Below are 23,467 nucleotides of genomic sequence, written 5' to 3'. Positions count from 1 at the left end.
ACCCAGGGCCCTTGTGGCATAGGCACCCAAGAGCATCTCCTGGTCCGCAGGTTGCAAAGACCACAGGAAAAGGGTAGTAACTTGGCCAGATAGCACCCTCCCTCATGGCAAGATCCTTCATGGCTTCCCTTGGCTAGGGGAGGGAGTTCCCCTACCTCTTGCACTTCCCGGGTGAGGCAATGCCTCACCCTGCTTCGGCTAGCCCTCTGTGGGCTGTACCCACTGTCTAACCAGTCCCATTGAGATGAACTGGGTACCTCAGTTGGAAATGCAGAAATCACCCACCTGTTGCGTTGGTCTCACTGGGAGCTGCAGACTGGAGCTGTTCCTATTCAGCCATCTTGCCACAATGGGAGATTTTAAATAACTTGTTCTCAAGTAACTCAGATAGGTGATTTTAATCATGATGTAATCTCAAGTACTTCTGTTGAACCACAGAGTATGATGTGAGAAAACTCAAATGTGTTTAAATGCAGAAATCATCTTTTATCCGTCTTTGTATCCCTAGAAACGAACACAGTGCCTGGCACACTATTAATACTTTCTAAATAAATGGCTGGTGATTAAGGGCAAAGGCACAAAGCAATGCTGGCTAACGCTTACTGAGTTCTTATTTTATGCAAGAAATTGTTCTATATTCTCCCTTTCATGCCTAAACAACCCTATAACATAGGCAGTATTATTATCTCCTTTTTTAAGGATTAGGAAACTCGGGTTCACAGAAGTTAAATAACCTGCCTGAGGTTAAGTAAGTTGAAGGTGAAAATTCAAGTCCAGACAGTCTGACTTCAGGGCCTGAGCTCCTAATTATGATGCTCCACTGCCTCTTAGGTAAAATAATCACCAAGTAATTTTAAAACACAGGAGCAACATTTTGTATTATTTAAAAACATTCTGTCACTTCATATAGCACACCTATATTAACAGACCTGCCCAAATCATGAACACTCACTTTGAACAGAAATTACCTCTTTTCTGTATTCTTCCTCCCCTTTCCTTTTAAAACATGACTGACTAACTTTCTAACTTATTTTCAGATCTCATCATTTTCATTCTTCAGTGATTTGTTCTATCTCAAATATCCCATTGCTCCTTTTACAAGATTGCTTAAGGATGTGTAATTTTGAGCAAGTTACTTAACCTCTCTGAGCGTCAGTTGACCAAGCTGAAAAGATAAGTCTATTTCACTTCAAGTACTAGGAAACAATACCTATAAAACAAAGCACAGTGGAGTTCCTGATGCATTGCATGTGTGAAACGAGCAATTGAAAATATCATCCAAGTATTCTCATCCACTTTGGTTTCAAAACCAGCATTGACTGCCCCATCTGAAGAAAATCTGTGTCCTGTATTCCTTAGCATGTCATAATACTTGTACAATGGACCTCTTGGGTCTCACTGCCTACCTTTGCTTCCCATCAGCTGGTCTTTGCTAATATAGGGATATTTTGCCTTTCCTAAGCCATGCTCTTTGTTCCTTTACTTTTGCACATGCTGATTCTTCTGCCTAGACGCTCCTCCCATCCACACCCCTCCCTAAATCCCCTTCATCCACATGCACTCATGTCCTCTTACATAACTTGCAATATGCCAGTCATCGTTCAATATCCAGCACAGCTCTTGCTGTTACCATTTCACTAAAGTCACTGATGAACTTCTCATGGGTCATGGTTATGTGTCCTATCTTTGAATGCACATAGACTTTGGGTTATTTTTAGGGGATCAGCACCTAATGTAGACAACAAAAAGAAAATCAACCTTCATTATCAATCACAGCACCATATGTTAACTTCTCACGTTATTTCTCTCTTTTTCTTCTGAATTTTTCATCAAAGACAAATGCCAAGTCTCCTCCTCTTTGAAGTTCCTATACCAAGTTCAGAAGTAGTCTTCCTTTCTGGGTTTGAATGAAGTATGGAGGGTCATATTTTGAGATAAATTTGAATGTTTTCAGTGTAGTTAAGATCATAGGCCGGGCGCGGTGGCTCACGCTTGTAATCCCAGCACTTTGGGAGGCCGAGGCGGGCGGATCACGAGGTCAGGAGATCGAGACCACAGTGAAACCCCGTCTCTACTAAAAATACAAAAAAATTAGCCGGGCGTGGTGGCGGGCGCCTGTAGTCCCAGCTACTCGGAGAGGCTGAGGCAGGAGAATAGCGTGAACCCGGGAGGCGGAGCTTGCGGTGAGCCGAGATTGCGCCACTGCACTCCAGCCTGGGCGTCTGTCCCAAAAAAAAAAAAAAAAAAAGATCATAACACTTTATCCAGCCATTAGAAGTAAAAGAAGAGCTCCGTTCTGGGGAAGGAAACCTCACAGAGGGGGTCTGTGGCACTCTGTGCCAAGCACCAAAGCAGACGTTCCATGAACATTATCTTATTTAATCTTCATAATAACCCCCAAAATTAGCTATTATTATCCCTTTTATTCAGAGAAAAAAACTAGGGTTCCAATAGCTTAGCTAACTTGCCAATGTTGTATTTCTAGTAAGTGGCAGAATGAGAATGTTATATCTTTCCACTGCAGCAAACTGCCACTCTAAAAGAGCTTTCCAATTTAATCCTATAAGAAGAATATGTATGTTAGATAGTGTTAAAATTTTCCATGTAAAACATTTCCCGAGGAGTAAGCTATTTATAACTGCACAGATCTTTACTCATTGGCAAATAAGTTTATGTTTAGGTTGACGCTAAAATTAGCATTATTTCTGTTCAACAAGAGTTTAAAACATGTAGCACCTTGTGGTTCTGCAACCTACTTATACAAAATTTTCTTTATTGATGTGCACATAAGCCTGGAAATGACGGTATCTAAAGCTGTAGACTGATAGAATTTTAGTGCTAAATGTTATCTAGGATTACCACTGGAGGTGGAGTCTCTTTAAGGCAAGAGTTTCTGTCTCTCTTTCTTTTTTCTCCTTAAGAATATTTATGAAATAAATATCTATGACTAATTATAAAAGAATTTCTTTAGAATGCAAAAAAATTTCCTAGACATAGTGATACTATTAGCACTTCTTAAAGAAGTACATAAACACGTTCTGAAATTTTTATAACACTATTCAAGGGCCATGCATAAGAATAATAAGGTATATGAATAAACTTAAAATTAAATTTAATTGCAAAAATCAGCATCCATAGAGAAGGGTTCCTTTGTGAAAAATTGTAAGGATGCATAGGCAGCATTTATACTTACAATGATCATTCATTCATTCATTCATTTTTTAAACATATATTGCACATCTTCTATGTTCCCTGGCTCTATGTTAGGCACCTGGGAGCCTGAGATAAATAAAGTTTAATTATTTCAAGTAATATCCTAATTATGTTTGCCATAGATTATATCATAGAGTCATAGAATATCATAGAATTGAAGCATCAGAAAGGATATTTCAGATCATGCAGCCCAGACTTCCTAATTTGTAGTTTGAGGAAATTGAAGACTAGAGAGCTTAAGTATTACCCCAATAATTAGCAGCAAAGCCACAATTCGGACATGTCTGAGCCTCCTACTGCCCAGCTCCTCTCTACTATACAATAAACTAGCTAAGATTTCTATATTTTTGAGTTTATTTTCCCCCAAGAGAAGATTCCTGGTCTAAGGAGAGAAGACTGAGAAAATAAAGTTGATTTTTCTTTCAAATATAATAAATAGAAGTAATTTTTGATTTATCAAGTATTAATTTAGAATTAACGAAATATCAGGAACTTTCCTACGAGCTGGTCATATGTGTGAGAAAAACAGAAATGTCTTTCTGGACCACATCTGCTTACCATCTTGTGTGCACTGTGTGTGTGAGTGTGTGTGTGTGTGTGTGTGTGTATAAAACCCTAGCCTAAAGACACTAAACTGGCCTCTAATGAGAATATTACAATAGCCCAGGCAATGGCAGATATAATGTAATGCTAAAAATGGCAACTAAAGTGATTAGAACATATTTATATTTACTTTTTTAAAAAAATGTAAAACAGTGCAATCCTTAAGCACCTTATATATTACACTGAAAAGATACAGGTATATGTCTTTGGTCTACTACTGTTATATGAATAACTTGTTTTATGACTATTTCCTGTTAAACATTTCAGAAGTGGAAAATAATTTTTTAAAATCTCGGTACATATCTACACTGCTATATCTCTTTGAGTAAGATAAACATACAGTATTTTAGAAAAAAAAAGAGAAATCTGTTCACATTCCCATGTTATGTTCCTGATTAGTATCTTTTGTTTGTTAATTGCCCCTTTACTTCCCTAGAAGAGCTTTGCAGAATGCTATTTATCTATTCATAAGTATGATTTTTAAAACTATGTTATCACAAGAATGGATGGAGCAATGTTTTTCCATCAAAAACTGGAATTCTGATGGGTTTACAAAAGTTAGTAATAATGTGCTTTAATGTTAGTGCATTCTTAGTAATGACAATTTACTGTTTGAGCTTGTATTTTAGCCATCAACTGATTTTTGTCACTTTCAAAATGCAAACGTTAAGTCTGTACAGAGTTATTTTAGTGAAATCTTAAACTGTAAATTTGATAGTTTCAAATTAGCAAAGCAGATAAATAATGTACCTCTCAATTTTGTCTATTCCTAACCATTCTCTAACAGTAGGCTAGAAATTTTACTGCACTTGTGTCTGTGTATAATATGCCTTCAGACTCAGATAAAAACTTGCAGTATTTTTACTTCCAGTCCTAGTTGGATAAGTAAGGTGGCTGTCTTTCTTTTTATGAACGGGTTTTTATTATATCATATCTCCCTAATGTATGTAAACAGATCTAGTGTTACATGATTTCCCTTCTGAAGTTGAATTTCTTCCCAGGGTAGTAGCATCCACAAAGCATATATTTGGCAGCAAAACAGCACTAGTACATTACAGATAAGGTTACATTCTTCCCATTCAGCCACAGCAAATGAGCCTCTCATCCCCTCAGTTAAACAGGTTCTGGTTTTATACTGAAGCAGATTTAGCCTCCCTCAGTTCCTATTCCTCTTGTGTGGTCAAGGGTGCCACCATGAGTAGGACGGAGCATGCTACCACCTGAATCCCTGGCATATTCCCACGGTACTTTGAATTCTCCTTTGGCAAAAAACATTTGCAGACATTAAGTACAATGGTAAAATTACTCTACTATAACAACCTTCCCATTCTCTCCTGGATTCTCCCTTCTTACAGTGCTAGAAGTGAAAGGACCTGTGTAGCAGGACTTGTAAATGCCCCCAAACTCAATTCTTAACAGGAATTCTTTCATCTGATAATTACACCTTTGAGATGTCCCATATCGTCCAACCCTGGGGCTGTTGTGTGTAAAGTTGTAACTGCAAGCATGAAGGTTTTTCAGTAAAATATTAATCCACCTCCTGAATCCACCTTCTCCCTATTTTGTCTTGCCTAATAACAAAGGTAATAGTCTAGCTCAGCTCATGATTGCCTTCTCATTAAAATATTCAGATCCTTTTCATACTCATACCTGGGGTTCATGTGTAACATACACAACCTTAATAAGCTGTGGTTGCCTAGTAACCAGTGGAGGCGCTAACCAGTGGAGACGGGTCAGAGATTCTAAAGAACATAAATAACTGAAACATTGACATTAGTTTCAGCTGGGTCACCCAAGCCTTAATTCTGCACTAGCCATCCCAGACACTTCTAATGGTCTGGTGAAACAGTAGCTTTCTCAGAAGTAGCTCATTAAATCATAAAAACAAGAATTAGTGTTTAACATAATGTCCTTCTCTCTGGTCTGATAGGAGTTTGGAGAATGACCATGGAAACAACAGGACCAGATCCTAATGCCTTTGAAATACTTTTTACAGAATACAGAATGAAATGTTTGCAAGGACTAAACACTCTCAAACAGCTTTTTCCACGTGCTCCTGATTCTGTTTGCTGTTTCATTAGGAAAATTTTTTTTAGCGTTTACCCATTCTCTAATATATTATCTATCTTTTACATGTTGAGTGGTTAAGGATTCTGAAACATTTTTCCTAGTTTTCAAAGGTTCTTGCTTTAAAAAGCAATGCAGAAACAAAGAGAAAAATAGTTAGAATAAGCAGACTGATAGCAGGATGGTAAAATTAGCCCATAACATAAATAATACCTGATAACTTCTGAAGAAAGCACACACAGCTTGAAGCACACCCAGTGCTGTTCCTTATACTGGGACATTTGGCCATATGCTGGGACTTTCAAAGCCCCAGGATAAGATACCGCTGTCTTAAAGTGTGTTACATTTTAAAGGGAAAAGAGAACATTACATTTTTATGAAAACAATAAGAAATACACTATTGACTTGAAATCAAAATTAGCGTGAGTTTTCAAGAGGAAAAATAAGGTAGGCTGGGCACGGTGGTTCATGCCTGTTATCCCAGCATTTTGGGGGGCTGAGGTGGGCAGATCACAAGGTCAAGAGATCGAGACCACCCTGGCCAACATGGTGGAACCCCAGTCTCTACTAAAAATACAAAAATTAGCTGAGCCTGGTGGCACATGCCTGTAGTCCCAGCTACTCGGGAGGCTGAGGCAGGACAATCACTTGAACCCGGGAGGTGGAGGTTGCAGTGGGCCAAGATCGAGCCACTGCACTCCAGCCTGGCAACAGAGTGAGACTCTGTCTCAAAAAATAAAATAAAATAAAATAAAAATAAGATAAAGGAATGGCAGCATTGGAATGTAATTCCGTCACCAGACCCACCTCACCTACTGCCATTGCTTCACCTTCCCAGCCCATCGAGTGGGAAATTTGAAGAAGTACAGCTGTACAAGATAGACATTTCACTGTTTGGAAAGAAAGATTTTTTTTTTATTTAAATGAGAAAAAATGTCACTACTCATAACCAAATAATTTGTTTGGACTCTGCCCTACATATAGGCAGGAAAGAAAATTATTAACCACTATTTATTGAGAGCTGTTCAGAGGCCTGCCCACTTTACTCTAAAGCAGTGGTTCTCAACCAGGAGCAGCTTAGCTGTCCAGGGGACATTTAGCAATATCTGTAGGCATTTTCAATTGATGCCTGGGAGTGGAAGTGATACTAGCATCTAGTGGGTATAGTCCAGGGATGCTGCTAACAATCCATGACGCTCAGGGCAGTCCCTAAAAGTAAAGAATGATCTAGCCCAATATATCAATAGTGCCAATGCTGAGAAATTCTTCTAAAAATTACTAAGAGCTAAAGTAACTCTGTACCAGGCTCAATATGTGGTATTTTTTTGTTACCATTGAATCCCCACCACCATTCCATTAGGTAGGTATTACTGTTACCTCTATTTTCAGATGATGAAGTGGAGGCTCAGAAGGTTAACTTGCTCAAGGCCATGCAGTAAACAAGTAGTGGACCCTGAATTCAAAAGCAGATTAGTTTCCACAAGCCAACTCCTGTGAGGTCACTGTGCTTCTTTCTTCAGAAATACCTACATAACTGCCTTCTGTGCTTTCTGAAACTCTTTGTCTCCACAGAGCCCCTATTAAAATGCATGTGTGTCATTTGAGCTGGCTGACAAGATACTTAATCATGGCCTATGATTCCATTTCCTGAGTAAATTTACTGGGTTATAGGGACCTGGACTGGAAAAGAGATGACATTGTTAGAAGGGGAGACAAAAGGTTCCTGAAAAGGGAAATTTCATTTTTAAAAGACCCTCTTTGATGGAGAAGATGGGATTCCAGGACAGGGCTTAGAGTGCAGAAAAGGCCTAATTGTGCACTAGGGATTTAATTGTGTGAAATAGAGTGAGGCTGTGGTAGCAAGTATTGCAGGAGGATGTGACAACTTCCTTGTTCTAAAGGAGAGGACAGGCTGATTCTTCCTGTTAGAGGAACCCATTGGCCCACTTGTGGCCTGCCCTTGAGGGAATCTGAGCTACTGGAAGAGCAAAGAAGGCAGTCAGGCATGGGCACGGAAGAAGCCCAGGAAGTGTTGGTGATCACAAAACAGGAAGCTGACAATGCACTTTAGCCAACACTTGCAGAAAAAGAACCTCATCATCTTCAGCATGTGAAAAGAAAACAGTAACGTTATTTTCAGAGAATGGTTCTGTTCCTTGACTCATCATTCCCTTGACCCACTCCTTCACACGATGCGTCATCTGCTTTTCAATGCTCCTGCTGATGGCCAGCTGGGCTCTATTACCTTTTCGGGCTCTTGTTGGGTCTTGACTCTCCACTCGTCCTGTGCCCAGTCATACAGAACCATTCGTCATCCCCCTGATGTGTCAACATTTTCCTGTCACCCTGTAGAGTCCCTTTGTGAGTGAAGAGACCTTTCCCAGAAACTACCTGCATTAGTTTCCTAGAGTTGCTGTCACAAATTACCACAAAGCTTAGTGGCTTCAAATTATAGAAATTTATTCTGTCATAGCTCTGTAGGCAAAAAGTCTAAAATTGAGGTGCTGGCAGGGCCATTCTCCCTATGAAGTTTCTGCGGAAGAATTCCCCCTTGCCTCTTCCTAGCTTCTGCGGGTTCCAGTAGTCCTGGCATTCCTTGGCTTGCAGCTGCATCACTGCAATCCCTGCTTCAGTCTTCACATGGCTTCCCCCGTTTGTATGTCTCTTTTTACATTCTCTCCTCTTCTTATACAGATACTAGTTGTCTTAGGGTTCTCCAAAGAGACACAACTAATAGGATAGATGTACATATAAAGGAGAGTTTATTAAGGAGTATTGACTCACATGATCCCAAGGTGAGGTCCCACAATAGGCTGTCTGCAAGCTGAGGAACAAGGAACAAAGCTGAAGAACTTGGAGTCCAATGTTTGAAGTCGGGAAGCATCTAGCATGGGAGAAAGATGTAGGCTAGAAGACTAAACCAGTCTAGTCTTTCCACGTTCTTCTGCCTGCTTTTATTCTGGCCATGCTGGCAGCTGATTAGATTGTGCACACCCAGATTGAGGGTGGGTCTGCCATTCCCAGTCCACTGGCTCAAATGTTAATCTCCTTTGGCAACACACTCACAGACACACCCAGGAACAATACTTTGCATCCTTCAATCCAATCACATTGACACTCAATACTAATCATCACAACAGTCGCTGGATTTAGGGCTCACCATAATCCAGTATGATCTCACTGTGATCCTTAACTGATTATATCTGAAAAGACCCTATTTCTAAAGAAGATCATATTATGATTTTGAGATATGAACTTTTGAGGGACACTCCTTGTATTAGTCAGGGTTGTCCAGGGAAACAACCAATGTGTACTCACATGTGCACACACACACCTATAAAACCATGTATTATAAAGAATGGGTTCATGTGATTATGGAGGCTGAGAAGTCTCCAGGTGTGCAGTTCAAAGGCCTGGAAACCAGAAATGCTGATGTTGTAAGTTCCAGGCTGAATCCAAAAGCAAGAGAAGACCAGTGCCCCGGCTCAAAGACCATAATGCAGAAAAGGCACACACTCTCTTGCTTAGCCTTTTGTTTTATTCAGACACTGTAATTTTAACAGATTGGATTAGGCCCACTCACACTGGGGATGGCAATCTGTTTTACTCAGTCTACCAATTCAAATATTAATCTCATCCAGAAATACCCTTGCAAATACACCCAGAATAATGTTTGACCAAATATCTGTGCACCTGGTGACCCAGTCAGGTTGACACATAAAATTCACTGTCACACAACTCAAATACACAACCCTCAGCAGACTTCCCCTTGCTGGCAAGCCTGGCAAGGGAACTGCATTCGCAGTGATTGACTTAAACCCTTCCCTTGAGACTTTGGTGGAGGCACAGACAACAAATAATTCAGCATTTTGCCAGCAAAGAAAAGGGGGAGAATGGTTATTGGGTAAGTAACTAATAAATCTGTTGCATTTCTATGTATTTCTTTTTGGTGAAACAGACCCATCCATATTAGTCTATGCTTTGTATTTTCAAGCAACAAAAAGCAAAGCAAAACAAAACAAAAAAAACTTGGCTAGCTTAACAAAAAAGGGACAATTGTGCTTTAGACAAGGATAGATCCAAAAGTTCAAAGGTTATACTCAGGACCCTGTCTCTTTCCCCCTTTCTCAGCACCATTTCTCTCTGGCGTTCAATTAATAGTTAAGGAGATTCTATCTATGAAATGATGAAGAAAATCAGCAGACCTCCAACCATAAACAATCTACCGAACTATAGATCACAGAGAAAAGAGCTTAACTTTGACCACCACAGAACTCTAATTGGCTCTCCTTAGGTCATATAAACATTCCTACTCCAACTCTTGTTTTCAATCTTGATTGCTGCAGGATACCTATGATATGGACGACCCAATCAGTACCCTCATCATATTCAGAAAAATATTCCTCCATTTGACCTCAGCCATCCACTTGTTTGACCACTAGAGCTGCTTACCTTCAGGAAATTAACCACTTCCACAATCAAAATAAGATACTCCTGTCTCCAAATACCACATGCTCCACTTCCAGCTCTTTTGCTCTGATATCTCACATTTGTGATTCTTTGTGTTCATTAAAGGGTCTTTTGGGCCTCATTCTTTCTCACTATCAGACTCCTCTTGTCTTTATTTTCTTCCTTACTTGCTTCTATTCCATAGTTTATCCCTTGTACAAGCTTTCCTTTTATATACCTTCAAGTCCCTACCTCCTGTCCTGCCATCACATTCACCAGGCATTAGTGAACTCACTCATCTGATTTACCATTACTTGTGTCTATGTAGCTGAGCTTTGTTGCAGAAAACCACACAGCAGACCATGCTGAAATCCTACTAGGCTCATGATAAGCACTTCAGGTGTGCTTGCGGCACTCCATGGCTATCCTACTATTTCTATAGTCAGCTCATTCTCCTCCTCTGCATGGTGACCAGTTCATCACTTCCCCATTTGCATCACGCTTCTTCTCCCCACTCCATGTCTGAGCTACCAACCTTGCTTCTTACTTCATTGAAAACATAAAAGCCATTAGATAAGACTCCCTCTTCCTTAGGTTTCCAAACATGCAAGTATAGCATCATCTGCAGCCTTCAACTCCTTTTTCCCTAGTGTTGCAGGAAAGGCAGTTTCTTGCCACATACACTCTGTAACCTATCCCCTTTCACCCTCTCAAGGACTGAGTGCATTCAACCAGCCATTTTCTCTCTCACTATGCTCCGTCTCTCTGCCTGTAGTGGACCACTCAGCAGGTAAATATTTTTAAGAGTCTCCTATATTTAGAAATCTTTCCTTGACTTCATATTTCCTTTCAATTGCTACCCTACATTTGCTGTCATACAAATTAAAGTTTCTAAAAAAACAAAAAGTTTTCTACACAGGCTGATTCCACTTCCTTGCCCTCTATCCTTCTCCTGTTCCTCAGCATTCCCTGCACAAAGGTTCTTGTTAAGTCATTGTAATATCCATATTCCAAAGCCAATGAATGTTTTTTCCATTCTCATCTTACTCAACTTCTCAGTAGCTTTCAACTCAAGAGTCACCCCTTTCTTCGTGAAAAATTGTCTTGTCTTAGAGTCCACAGAAGCACACTCACATGGTGTTTCTTCTGCTTCCTAGGCCTCCCTGAGCGGGAGCAGCATCCTAGGCATGATTCTCGACATGTGCAATCTCTTCTTTTCCCAGGGCTTAAAAAAAAATTCCTCTCTACCTACAACTTCCACATATGTATCTGCATCCAAGCCCTATTTTCAGGGCTTCAGGTTTATACAGACACAGCCTATGTGACATCTCAAATTCAAAACTGTTCCTGGCACACACCTCTCCCCTCATTACATTCCCTCAGCGCATTCCTGCACCAAGCCAGCTTCTGCCTTAGAGTAAATGGCATCTCCATTTATCTCAGAATGCTGGGAGGTCGTTTTCCCACATTCAATCTATGACTGATCCCTGTCCATTCTACCTTCAAAATATGTTTCAAATGTGTCCGCTTGTCATTGTCCCCATTGTCAGCATCCAGTCCAGCGTCATCAGTCAGCCTCCAAACTTGTCACTGTATCCACCCTTTCCTCTGTCCCATCCACTCTCCACACCATACACAGAGTGTTATTTTAAAACAAAAGTTGTGTTTTGTCACTATTATCATTCAGATTCTTCAGAAGCTTTGTGCTGCCCTGAGAATAAATTTCGGAATCCTTAACATGGCCTTCAAAGTCCTGGTCCCTGTGTGACCCTGTCCCCCATCTGCACAGTGCTCCAGCCACACTGCTGTTCCTGCATTCCTCCATCACACCAGGCTTCCTCCCATTCATGGACTCAGGTCTCCCTTTGCCTGAAATCCCTCGCCTCCTTTTTCACGGGTGTCATCTCAAATGTCCCTTTCTCAGAGAGGCCAGAGATACCACCAAATCACCTCAGAGGTGACATTCTATCCTCATACCCCATTCCAAGCGTGGACACAGACTTAATTATCACGTGAAGCTGCGGCCAGCTTCCAAAGCTTTCCTAAAATCTTCACAGTAACAGAGACGATACAAGTCAGAAATCGTTAAAATTAGTCTTCAGCATAAGTATCAGTTAAACTATAAGTCTTCCCCTTCATAAGACAACTACTAGATTGGCCTTTCTTATTCATCCTAATAATAGAATCCATTGGCTGTTTCTTCTTGGGCCACCGTTTTTAGAACTTGCTTCCCCCACAGGTAGGCATTCGCTTTGACCTGGACCTTATCCCCACGTCCAGAACCTCAGCACCTATTCTCTCCCTTGATCTAGCCCCTAGTCCCTTCCCCATTCCAATTAATAACTTGTAATTTTCCACCTATATCACCCATAATAAACACAGCATTTTTTTCTCTTTTACATAAAGTGGCTTAATTTCTTTTTCCTCCACCTCTGTCTTCCAGGCTAAGCTATATATAAGCAATACACCTATTAAAATTTATTCCAAAAAAAAGAGCAATCATAAAGCCATGAACTCTGTAGCCTTCCTTAAAATCTTGGAAAATAGACAGTTTTAAAGGTAACAATTCATTTTACCCAACCTGCATATTTACATAGAGACAGATAGGAAATGGTAACTATAAAGATGCTAACTGTGGTTGTTGGGATTATAAAAGATTAGAAAATATTTGTGCTAACTTTTGTTTTTTAATTGGTCTGCAGTGTGTACTGAGGATGTCAGAAAGTCTGAAAGAGATAAAACAAATGTCTTTATATTCATTCTTTACATATAGTTGCTACAAGTATAACAGCATGCATAGGAAAGCCCAACCGCAGGATTGAATGTGGATTGTTGGGTTTCTGTATGCTCTGTATGTATGTATGGAAGAATTTAAATACAAAACTGGTCATCACTGGGATGTAGAGCATTCTTACATGTGCTACAAATATAAGTGGCTAATATCCTTTGAAAATTCGTCCTTGACGAATAGTATAGAATGTTAATGTCTTCCTGACTTGTATACTTATAAGCCAGAATTTTGGTGCTGTATTAGGAGGTTCTTCCTAATGTCTCGCCTGGCAAAAGCATACTATGGTAGCTTCAGTAAAAGACGAAGAACATCTATTCACCATTATTTTCACTGGGATATACCTGCAAATGGTCAAGTGCCTCCCTCACAGGCTTCTCTTCCACTTTCCTTCCTGTTTATTGTTCACCATCTTACCTTTTCCAGTTTCTCCCTTTCACATGTCACTGTGAGGCTCCAAACAGAATGCAGTGGCCTGATGGAGAACTGATCAGTGTGGAACAAGGAGCATGCCTCCCAGATTGACTCCAGGGACCTCTGAAATATCAGATGTACAGTCCTTGCTGGCAGAGTATTTGCCACCACAGACACCCAGAAGTGTTCAAAGTGCCCGTTATCTTTATATTATGGGTCAATTTATATGAAATTTGTTCAATTACTAGATGGACCTTTTTTATTCGTTCCAATAATGGAATTCATGTAAGTGTAAAGAATGAAATTCCAAATATTTGTTTGTTACTTGTCTCAGTTTAGTCAAACAATTTCCACAATAGTGTGCATTTCTTCAGTATTTCCTTCTTGTCTATTCTCCCCTTCTTGGGAATTTTTCTATGTGTTTTCTTGAACCACATATGCTTCTCTTTTTCTTTCCCCCAAATCACCTTATATCCTTTTCAAACTGTTTCTTAATCTTTGTTTTACCATAATAATTTATTCTACAGTCTTCCCTTAATTTTTTCTAACTTGCTTTATTTTCTCATATTCTTTTTTTTATCATAATGTCATCAATAATTAACTTTGTGTGTCTACAGGGTACATGACATTGCATTTGCTTCCCACTTCTCTCCATCCCATTATCTATGATGCATACACACATATTACTTGATATGTAGTTATAGTTGACCCTCCCCTTGCCCACTGACTACGTAATTACTTGTCCTTTCCCCAGGGAGCCTTACAAAGGAAGGAAGGGAGAAAGTCAGTAGCCTCTGTCACTCCTACATCTCATCTTGGTCACTGAATATGCTTTTATAGTACATCAGGCATTTCTCCATAGAGCTTTAGAATGTGTACTGTGCTGATGTATTCCAAGTCCCTGAATACAGACTAAAAGAATCTGGGAAAATACACCTAATATCCCCCAAACAAATGCTTTCCAAGCTCAGGGGACACTGACTGGGTGATTTTTCCCCTCCTTAACATTCTGCCTAAAGTGACCTAATTAAATTCTCTGTTTACTCTCAAATCAGTTGGTCATATTCCTTCTCATATATTGTTATAGCTACAGTTAATATTTCCTTTTTCCATGTTCTTATCTCCCCATCTAGATTATAGGCCATTTATATTTCTTTGACTACACCTAGTTCATTAAGTGTTTTTAGAAAACACTTAATTACAATGTACTGAATCAGTATATCTTATTTTAGAATAAGCCACACAGAAGAAACAATAATCTGTAATACTTTGTATCCGGACTAAGAAAATGAATTCTTTTAAAAGTGAGATCTCAGGAATCTGCCTGTTTCCTTGACTTCACAGGTAGACTTAATTTTCGGAAATGTCCCCTTTTCCCTTTAGCTGAGAGAGAATATATCCATCAAATAGAGATGTCATGGCTGTGCAAACACACCTGGGTTTACAGGATATGGGAGTGTCACAGAGAGTGACCAGACAGGTACTTATTCAGTTACCTGACAGTATTCCACTCAAAGCACATGGATTTTCTTCTATCCCAACATACTAAAAGGCCATAAAAGAACTCGGAGGCCATAAAAGAGCCCTAATAATTTTATATCAATCTCAGCTCACTAACTTGATGAGCACCCTGACCCTTCAACTCTCTTGGAATTTTTCCATTTTGTTTTCCACAGAACAGATTTTGATCTGGGAGAATATTTACTCCTCAATATCAATTCTGTCTTGCCACTAATAGAAGGTGCCTTTAGATATACTACCATATGGGTTTTCCCTGATTTAAAAAAAAAAAAAGCAAACAAAGAAAACAGTATCACCCACCTCAAAGTAACTACCATTCCTGACTTGGAATCCAGAACACATTCATGGGGTTTCACAGATGACATCAAACTGGAACTGAGAGGGAAGCCCTCAGAGATGAATTGCCATTTAGAGTCAGCATGGTAAAATTACAAAAAGCAAAGTGGACTCACAAAGAACGCTGTTTCATTTCTACCACTAGAGTAATTTCATGCTGGAACTTTAAGCAAGTTATTTCACCTCTTTAAGCCTCAGATTCCTCATAAATAAAATCAATAAAATGAGGTATAAGACTAAATTATAAGTATTGATTCTGCCAATTCTTAAATTTTGTTCTTAGACTTTCTAACTTAAACTCAGTAATCTCCCTCCACTTCCAGGAATCTATTCTAAGGAAATAACCCAAGGTATAACCAAAAAGTTATATGCAAAGATATATTGCTTATAATTAGAAACCTGGAAAAAACTAAACATATATTAGCAATAAGGGATAGTTAAATAAATTCTGATATATACAAATATTAAAATTTTATGCCACTATTAAAAGGTATTTTCGAAGAATGTATAATACCATAGTGTGCTTATTTTACATGTCCGTCTTTCAGTGGAAAGGCAATATTCAAAATTATTCTGAATTTTTTTTTTTTTTGAGATGGAGTTTTGCTCGTTTCCCAGGCTAGAGTGTAGTGGCGTGATCTCAGCTCACCGCAACCTCTGCCTCCCAGGTACAAGTGATTCTCCTGCCTCAGCCTCCCAAGTAGTTGGGATTACAGGCAATACACCACCATGCCCAGCTAATTTTGTATTTTTAGTAGAGAGGGGGTTTTTCCATGTTGGTCAGACTGGTTTTGAACTCCCGACCTCAGGTGATCCACTCGCCTCGGCCTCCCAAAGTGCTGGGATTACAGGCATGAGCCATCGCGCCTGGCCATGAATTTTTAACATATAAAGAAAAGCTGATACTTGTTACTTCTGATAGTTGAATTATTAAGTGCTTTTAATATTATTTCACAAATGTTTTCTGTATTTTTCAACTTCTCCACAAAGGACATGTAACATTGTCTTTTCATGAGAATATGGAAAGGTACAAGTTTTTATTATTAAGTTTAAAAACCAACGTATTTTTCACTAAGAATACATCCAGAATATAAGTATATAATTATAATTTTTAAAGACATGAAAAAATACAAAAACAGAGGCTTGAGGATAAATTTCCAAAAAGGATATGACAAAATGATTCAGAGTTCACAATAGGTTATCTGTAAGATACGGAGCCATCAAGTTCATACTGTTATTTAAAAACAGATATTTTCTGTGATGTACTCACAGAAGAAAAACATAAAGAAATCCTTATTATTTATAGCTCCATTGTTACAATTCAAAGGAAAAGTGCATGTTTGAAACATCTTAAGGGTAAAATAGAATATCTTGATATTAAATTGTATAAATTGAGATGGCTTGTAACAGACTTGTTCTTTCATAAGAAATGTTTATGAGCAGAATAGATACTAATCCGATTAATATTTTTAGGTCAGCTGCTCAAAGTGGCCCAAGAAACAATTGCAAAAATTGTTCAGTAGATCACAATCTTTTTTTGTGGCTGTCAACACACTTTCTTTTTTAATTTAAACCAGGCCCTAACAATAAAGCACTTTATGGTATGAAAAAATAAATAATAATTTTTAACTATGATGTGAAAATTGCATTTTCAGAGGTTCAAATTGTTTTGCTTGTTTTAATTTCATTAACATTGGCCGTCAACGTTTTTTGCAGCCATGTTGCTTAATTTAAGCAAGTGACTTCTGAGCCCATGTTGTTACCTTGAGTTTGTGGGAAATTGGGTGCTCTCACATCTGAAGGGAGGGCAGTGAAGCATATAGCTTTGAAGCTTCCTCCTGCTTCTACGGGACTAGGATTTGGCAAATTGACTTCCTGGGGTACCTTCTGAAGCATCATTACCTATGTCTCAAAAACTGCTTCTAAGTGATTGAATTCTTCATATGAAATTAAGTGGGTCACAACAGCACAGATTATGTTGCATATTTTGTTCACATGAGGGGGAAGTTTAATTTTAACATTTGCAAAAGGGGATTTAAAACTTTGTGAAACCAAATACACTGGCATCATATTCCCTAGGGGTTAAAGAATCAACAGTCACTTTAACATCTGACAAAGGATGCATCTTCTGTTTGGCAATCAATCATATTAAATGCTCTAATAACAGTGTACCTTAACAGATAAATGATAGGCTGTTACATTTACAAAATGAAAAACAATTAGATATGTGTAATGGCCACATAACCAATCTGCAGGGGAAAATAATGTATAAGATAAACACTCCTGATGAAATGAATGCAGGCAGTGAGACCGTCTCTATTCAGCCAGCCACACAGGAGAATAGGTATGAATTATTCAAATTGGGGTTCAAATTATTCTAATAGTCTCTCCTTCATCAACTGTTTTGAAGAGGATTAGGGAGTGCTAATTTTCCGGAGTAGCTGCTCCCTGCCTTTTTGCCTGGTCGGCCTCACACATTTTATAGGATTGGATCATCATGAGTCACCACACTGAAGGATTTTTCAAGGTTGGAGCAGTGCCAAAGCTATTTTAATCATCCCAACTGATTTATTGTAGGACTTTTCTTTCTTACTTACTTTTTAATGATAGAGAAATCTTGCAATGTGCAACATTCACTTTATTCTTTCTGGTAACTTCCTGCAATGAAAAAAAAAATTGTTTTTTTCTACCACAGGCTTTTTTAACCCCTGGCTGCTTCTTTGTACCATATGCTTCAAAGGGATTTTAATGCTAATTTTCCGATGCCATTGGCTTTGGTGTCAGGTAGTTTCCTGAATTTGATTACTATGGAGAGAAGCAGCTAAATAAAAGTCTACACTAGTGAGCAGTTTACAGTACTTGTTAGAGATCAAGGTGACCTTGTAAAGGCTTCTATTGACACAATACTGGTTAATTACTAAAAATGTAACCCATGTATATAATTCATATTTTAAAGCCCTTTATGGTGAAGATTCTTTACAGTTCATCTTAATTTGAGAAAGTATCATTAACAAATAACATATAGACCATTTTTTAAGAATCCAAAATGAATACCACAATGAACTGCTGTACTTGTGTTTTTCTTCCATATTTAAAGATGAAAAAAATTAACTACCATGTTTAACATTCTTCCCACAGTCCATTTCATACTAGAAATATGTTTAACCTTTTGACTGATCAGTTGCTCCTAGCTGGTTTGTAGGTTGGAGCAAGCAGCCCTTGCTCTTTGCCTAAAAATGTCTCTATATTTATGCTGTGTTGTTATGTTGTTATGTAAACCTATGTTAGGAAACATAGGATTGTTAATGCATATTTTGTTGAAAATGACAGTTTATTCAGCAAAGGGAAGTCACATGCCAGTCAGCTTTCTCATGGTCCCTCTTGTTCAAAAATCACATATTTACTAAATAATACTAGCCAGAATTTATTGAGCATTTAGTATGCTTCAATGCTTGGTGCTTTCCTTGGACTATCTCATTTAATCCATTTTCATTCCTTGTTAAAGTAGGAATTTTACAGAAGAGTAAACTGAGGGTTAGAGAGGTTAAGTAACCTATCCAAGATCACAAAAGTAGTATGAGCTAGAGCCAGATTTCAAATCCGCATCTGTTTGATTCCACAATTGCTCTTCTTAAGAGCTCCTCTGGCTTGCCTCTCTTTGTGATGTGATGTACTAAGAAAAATTCTGTGCAGATCTCTGAAGGGTTTAACCACAGAAAGGCATGCTGTGAAGACAGTCCTGGAGGAGTTGAGGGAAAGCTTTCAGATGCCATCTTTATCCATTGAAGAAGTAGCCCTACCTAGTGCCAAGTGTTTTGATGGTTACTTGGTAGAGAAAGATGAGTAAGACAATGTTCCTCTTCCTCTGGGAGTCCATCTCTAAAGGGAGAAGATAGATATGCAAACAAATTATTGTGAAATATGAGCTAAGTTTGGGAAATAAGGAAGGTTGTGCATGAGCAGAGTGATGATGCGAGGCCTGAGGGATGAAGTAGCCACCCCTGGAGGACTGGGGCACCCACTGGCTGGTGAATGTACCACGGTGGGAGGAAGGACCATGCTGACATGCTGGCATGAGGGGAAGCTCCAGTCACCTGGGACTTGCCCAGCCTTTCCCTAAAGGACTGGTAATGCGCTGAAGGTGATTCCTTAAATCCTAACTACATAGCCATTGGTTTGGGGAGTCCCAGTATTGCTCAGAGTTCGTATTGTTTCAAATCCAAGACTGCTGCTCTTAATATAGAGCCCCCCGCCCTGCAAACATAGCCTGATCAATTCCAGCAGGCTGTGTTGCCTGCTTTAAATTTAAATGATAAATTTTAAAAGAACTGAAATCTGTTTAAATAGCGGTTAAACACAGGGTTTTGATGAAAAGAAAATGAAGAATTTTACCTCCCACATCTAAGCTGTGATTAGAAGTTTGCTCTAGAAAAAAAGCAGTTTGAAACTAGCCCTTCATACACTGATGTAGTGTTTTCAGCATCTGTGTTTACTGAATACGTTACTGCATTTTTTAATGTTTCTAAAGGAGCTGTGGGATTATTGCTGCATTTCCTATTGAGTTAGTAACTGACATTTAAAAATATTTAGTTGGCTGATGTAGTAGATAATGATCAGTATTTCAAAAGATTAATGGTGACTTAAAATGCATAGAGTTATTTCATTAGTTAGTTGGGAAACCTTTTATTCTTATACTTCTGTTATTTTTTTCTGGTTCATGAAGTTGAGTCAGCAAGAGAAGCGTATTCAAATTAGACTTGTCATACAGAAAAAAAATGTGACTTTGTCAGGGTGGGTGGAGGGGAAAAAAGCAACTTTTTGTCAGTCTTTTGTATTTCAGCAGCTGGATTCATTGCTACCATGGTAACGGACCACATGATGAGGTGTATTAGATTGCTGTGTGTTGAGCACAAGGGGAAGAATGAACACAGCTTTTTATTGAAGTTAAAGGTTACTTTGGAGTTTCTTTGGAAATATGTAAGGTCAAATACTATAGTTTTCAGCATATGTAGTACTTCAGAGGAAGAATTAAGGGGCATGTTGGTGCATTTAACTACAAAACCAGGTAAGGTACAATTGAATCTATGAAACTGAACTCTCTGACTTCTGTCGCAGTGGCATAACTTGCTGGGTGGAATTTCACTGTCGCCCCCACCCCCACCCCAACATGGGCACCCGATAAATTTCTTCTGCCCACCCTCCTAGCTCCTCCACCTCCGGTTTCAGCTGTTTTTAATTTGAAAGTCTAAGATGTTGTGAAATGTTACAGTTTTATGGCAGTGTGTGTGTGTGGGAGTGTGTGTGTGTGTGTGTGTGTGTGTGTAAGTCAAAGAAAGAAAACTGCAAAGGAAGTAATAAGAATGCAATAACTGGTGTCTTCAAATCAATGTAGACCTGAACAAAGTGTTTTCTTGTTTTGTTTTTTGAAAATTGTCCGCTTTTCTTAGAGGACACCTTATTAGTGGCATTTGTCCAAAGCTACTTGTCTCTTCTACTAAATTAAGCAGTAGGACAAAGTTTTCCAGCAAAGTTATTTAGTGTGTTTATTGTATGTGAACTTTTGTTTTTCTTTCATCATATGATTGCCAGCCTCATCTAACATGTATAGCCCAGTTTTATCTATATTTTTTAAAACATCTATTATTTCTATTAGCATTCTAATCTTTTAGTCATTGTGGCTGTATGTGTGTTACAGGATTTAAAAATAGAAGTAAATACAACATGGGTGAGTGCAAAATGAACTCTTTTGCTTAGAGGCTGGTAGGAACTGAATGTAAACAATTCAGTGTGGCTATGTGGAGCATCAATTCCCAGAGCGCAGACGCCTGCTCACGCGTTGTTTACATATCACCCTGGCAGCTTGTTTCAAAATGGGAGGCTTTGGTACACACAGAGCAAGTTAAAGGAGAACAATTTCTTTAATAATAACTTATTTCAATTACTTGTTCATGGCTTCTACTGATGTTTGATGTTTGACTTTCTCGTAAGATATTAGGATTTACTCTTATTTTAGCCAGGGGTTTACTTATGCAACTTCTTTCCTTCCTCTTAGAACAAAGTTGTCTTAGCAGCTTTTAGAAATAAAACCTAACTAAATAGTAGCAAAGCCCTACTGTTATTCTAGTGTATTCACTGTCCACCTGAAAAAGTGCAGCTGTAGGAAAATCTTTTTGAAAAATACTTTCTTAGTGAACTAAAATCAATTATGTGCCCTTAATTGGCACTAATTAGGATAAAAGCCAATAAATTATCCCGTTTGTTCATACAGCATGCTTTCTTACAAAAGGAAAACTTAGATTTTATTAAATTTATTTATGCTCTGTGATTTTCATCGCTATTTCCTTAATCTCTCTAGTTTCCATATGTCCAAGCTGTTTTCTAAGTTTAAGCAAGGAGTCATAGTCATTATTCAAAAAAATTATTTGCCATGATTTCAAATAAAGAGAACTGTTTCCATGATGACAGATATCAAAAGTACTATAATAGCACCTAATATTGTAAATGTTCATGCTTGTATCTGAATTTATTCCTTTCTTTTTCCCTTTGTTGTTTGAGTACAAATGAGCTATGACCATGTCTTTCAAAACATGAGATATTTTTATAAACATAAGTTGTTACTACTAGAGAATAGGGAGTTTCTAAAAATCAGTGAAAGATGATACCTGGTAAACTATTCTAAAGTATGAAATTATTGAAACTGACAATATCTGAAGTAGAAAGTGTTGTGTTTTATTAAAAGAAAAATAAAAGAGGGAAAGAAGAAGCAAGACAGAGACACAGAGAGAGAAAAAAAGAAATGAAAAGATATACAAAAGATAAAGATAAAAGTGTAAATGATCCCTTACCCAAGTGTTTTTCTTTCCCACCAGTATTGGAAAGGGTTAAATCTGTATATGTCAGAGAAGAGAGTAGTATGGATGAGGGAAATTACTAAAAAGTATTTTTATTTCACTATTCCATCTTTAAAATACATGATAAAGTATAGATAGTTCCTTTCTATTAATTAAAATGAAAAAAATTCTATAGTGAGGTTGTCTCAGTCTTTGTAGTTATGGGCTACCAGCCAGCTTACATATTAGAGCTACAAGTGTGTAAAAAGCAATATACACCCAAATTTCTGTGATCGTTATTCATCTGACATTAGGCCATATGTACACAAAAAATTCTGAAATAATTTTAACTGAGAGATCACAAGATGGAAGATCTTTTTTTTTTTTTTTTTTTGAGACGGAGTCTCGCTCTGTCACCCAGGCTGGAGTGCAGTGGCGCGATCTCGGCTCACTGCAAGCTCCGCCTCCCAGGTTCACGCCATTCTCCTGCCTCAGCCTCTCTGAGTAGCTGAGACTACAGGCGCCCGCCACCACGCCCGGCTAATTTTTTTGTATTTTTTTTTAGTAGAGACGGGGTTTCACCGTGGTCTCGATCTGCTGACCTCGTGATCCACCCGCCTCGGCCTCCCAAAGTGCTGGGGTTACAGGCGTGAGCCACTGCGCCCGGCCAGAAGATTCTTTTATAGTTGTTTTGGTATTTTCATTCTTAAGAAGCAAAATTGACTTTTGATGTACTTGCTTTAAATTGTAAATTTTGCCAAGATGTTTTAATTGTACAACATTTGTTTCAACTCTTGTTTAAATTATGCTTTCTTGTTAATTTTGAATAATTTGTAGTGTTTGCTAACATTTTAGATTTAATCTCTAGAGCTGCCAAGAGTCATAGACCGATAGATAATTATCTGCAAACATTAATCGCTACAAAGGAGATAGATATTTAACAGTTTTTTAACGTGTTAGAAAAGAACCATATTGAGTAAAACAGTATAGCCTCTTCTAAAAATTAATGATATTTAAACTCCAAGAAAATATTTCTGAAATAGATGAAGATCAAGCCAATGAATGATGACTCAATATCATCTAGATACTCCATTTTTAGGAGTTATTTTTTAACCTACGATTTTATTAAGGTGAATTTTATTATTGACCACTATGTAATTTTTGACATGAAAAGAATTGGACTTTTGTTTTAGAATTCTAAGACTTTTCAAATGAAAAAGAAAGTAATGGTACCATGATCATGATG

At 38.3% G+C, this 23,467-nt stretch overlaps 1 protein-coding gene across 26 annotated transcripts in view; it reads left to right on the top strand.

The window, feature by feature from the left end:
* DTNA (dystrobrevin alpha) overlaps positions 1-23,467 on the top strand; it is a 396,395-nt gene that overhangs the window by 198,222 nt on the left and 174,706 nt on the right. For 3 of the 26 annotated variants that reach the window (XM_055234616.2, XM_055234685.2, XM_055234757.2), the window contains exon 1: positions 20,219-20,456. The exons of 17 other annotated variants lie outside the window; for them this stretch is intronic. The gene's annotated coding sequence lies outside the window, so the exon portion shown is untranslated. Of the gene's footprint in view, positions 1-20,213; positions 20,457-23,467 lie in introns of those variants that run through there. 6 more of the 26 variants (XM_055234713.2, XM_055234797.2, XM_055234769.2 and 3 more) reach the window with 5 other exon arrangements.

This window comes from Symphalangus syndactylus, chromosome 1 (assembly GCF_028878055.3).
Source record: "Symphalangus syndactylus isolate Jambi chromosome 1, NHGRI_mSymSyn1-v2.1_pri, whole genome shotgun sequence".
Classification (NCBI taxonomy): domain Eukaryota; kingdom Metazoa; phylum Chordata; class Mammalia; order Primates; family Hylobatidae; genus Symphalangus; species Symphalangus syndactylus.
Note: the sequence above shows the minus strand (reverse complement) of the source record. Positions and strands in the feature narration are given on the sequence as shown.